The sequence below is a fragment of the Solanum tuberosum genome, unplaced genomic scaffold (assembly GCF_000226075.1).
Source record: "Solanum tuberosum cultivar DM 1-3 516 R44 unplaced genomic scaffold, SolTub_3.0 scf00265, whole genome shotgun sequence".
NCBI classification, from domain to species: Eukaryota; Viridiplantae; Streptophyta; class Magnoliopsida; order Solanales; family Solanaceae; genus Solanum; species Solanum tuberosum.
The window spans coordinates 65,380-68,189 of NW_006239189.1; positions in this window are offsets into that span (position 1 = coordinate 65,380).

The window sequence follows — 2,810 nt, forward strand, 5'->3', positions numbered from 1 at the left end:
TGGGGAACGAATGGGGAGAACTGGCGTCCCTGACGCTCTGAGAGGCGCGGGGCACCAGCCCTCAAACTTCAGAGAGGTCTGGATGGCGCTCTGGCTGGTGCGACACGTCAGAGGCCAAACTTCAGAGAAGTTTTTGTGGCGCTCTGGCAGGCGCGGCGCCCCAGCCCTTTTTCCCAGCGACTTCCGACTTTTCTCTTCCGCTCTTCCTCTCTAAACCTCCCTAACTTCCATAGTTCCTTCCCCAAACACTCAAGATCAATTTTACCCTCAATATACAACCAATCTAACTCGGAAACATGAATCAACTCACCCCCAAGCATCAACAACTTAACCAACAAGAATTCTACAATTTGTTCTTCAGGAACCTTACTTCTTTAACATGTAAACAACTCAAAACAATTGGATTGAAACAAGTTGGTGTAAGGGTGAACTAACCCAACACAAAAAGATCTCACATACTTTAATAGGGATCACCCCCGACGAATTTCACTTGCAAGCTTGGATGATCTTGACGAATTCGCTTTTTCTCCCTTTATTTCTTCTTTTCTCTCTTCTCCAAGCCCTAAGCGTATTTCTCATTCTCCAAACTTACTAAGTCATGTTTTTACCCCAATAAATCCCTAAAATCAAATTAGGAAATTAATTAGAGAAAAGACTACTTTGCCCTTCCCTAAATCCGGATTGCGACTTTCCTCAATCCCAACAACCCCAACTTCCGAAAAGGCATATCTCACTCATACGATGTTGAAATCGTGCAATCTTGACGGCGTTGGAAAGATCTCTCCAAGGGCTTTCCAACCATATCCAGATCTGCTCCTAAATCCTCTTGAGCTAGGAGTTATGGCCGTTTGAAAATGGCCAAAACTCACTTTGTTTAACTTAGACAAAATTTCCAGATTTCCTTATTCTTTCCAAAAATTAATATTTTCCTATTTTAAAATCTTTATAGTCGTTTCTAGGTGCGAGATGTTACAATATCGATACATTGCAAATAGGGAAAATTACGCGTATAAGCAAACATATACTAGTTAATTAATTAACATAGTTATAGTTTGCCTCAATTACAATTCACGACCTATTTTTAGCTATAATTACGCGGCTCGGCTTTTTAGTTTTGTATAATTCGCACGTTTATATAATTTGGAATTTGTATAATTATTTACACTTTTGATGTTTGTAATTGTATAAATTCATTACTTCGAGTTTATAAAAAAATAACTGAATTATACAAATGTACCTATGAATTATGTAACTTTGCGAATTATACAAATGAGGCAGCTTAAACTGTAGCAACAACTCGTAAATATGCAAACTATAGCTATGGAGCATAATTAAATTTATTATAGTGGCTATTTGTGAAAGTTCCCTTACAAATATATATGACTATTTTATTGCATGTACATATATCACTAATTTTGGGCTATGTTTTTTTTTATGTAAATAAAAACTTGGCTATATATATTTGTTGCAAATGAAATTACTTTACTATATATTTATGAAATTTACTTTGAAATACTCTATAAAATTAATTAAGATACGTATAAATTAGTGGAACACCCCGTAAAAAAATTTACTTGAGCACTTATCTTGACTAATTTTTTTTCCATCTCCATATATTTATTAACCTAGCTGGCTTAAGTCATATACGATCCCTTAAAGTTGTCCGCATATTTCAGACACCTTAACTTAGGCCAATACCTATTGAACACTTTGATCTTAACAATTTTATATTTGTTAAACACAAAATGAAAATCTGTTGAAAGACAGAAGTGCGTGTGTCTCAAACACAAATACATAGCAGATAGACCAATAAAATGATGAGACGTGGCAATTAGATAAAAAAGAATTAAAAAAATAAAAAATTATTTTCAATCAACCCACGCCCACCCCTACCCCCGCCCCCACCCCTCGTCTTCTTCTTCGTCAAAATCTGCTGCTATTTCAAAGCTTTTCACCCATTATGGATTTATTTTCTTTAATCACTTACTATCATAATTATCTAAAAAAGAATAACGACTTTTGCTGAAAAAAATAATCAATTCATATTATTTTTATCAAAAAAATAAAGCCTTGCTAGAATATTTGAGATTTAGATCTATATAATAATAACTTTTAAAAAATGAAGGTAAAAGCAAAAGAAGAATAAAAAAGGGTAACAGAAAGAGACACATACGTACTTAGAGGATGGTTGTAGTGAAGAAGAAGACAGGCTTTTTCATTTTATTTTTTATTATTTTTAAAAAAAAATTAAGTATATAAGTTGGAAAACAAAAATAAATAAATATATATATATGATTTTTAATTGCTATACGTGCTCAAGGAGTGTGAAACACATTTTTTTTTGCCATGTTAGCATTTTGTGTCTAATAGGAATGATTTTTGAATAAATAGGGTGTTCAATAGGTATAAGCCTTAGTTGAGATGTCCAAGTAAAATATGCGAACAACTTTAAGTGGTCGTAGATAACTTAAGCCTAACCTAGCTAGTAATATTCTTTTTCAAATGGTAAAGAATACAAATTCTTAATTTGTTATGGAAAATTAAAAAGCATATTCCAAGTTAATGGGAGAAAAAGCTATTAGTTCTCAGTTCTCACCATATATATGACAGAACATTTTATAGAACCTGTTAGTACTGTTTCCACTTTAAGATTCCATATTCTACATCTTCTTGATCATTTCATGCCTTTAATTATCAGTCAAACTACATTACGTACATTATCTGTGAACCACATAAACGGCACTAAAGTAAAAATAACTTTTAGCCACAATAAATATACACAATAATAAAAAATGTTAAAGTCTTTATTG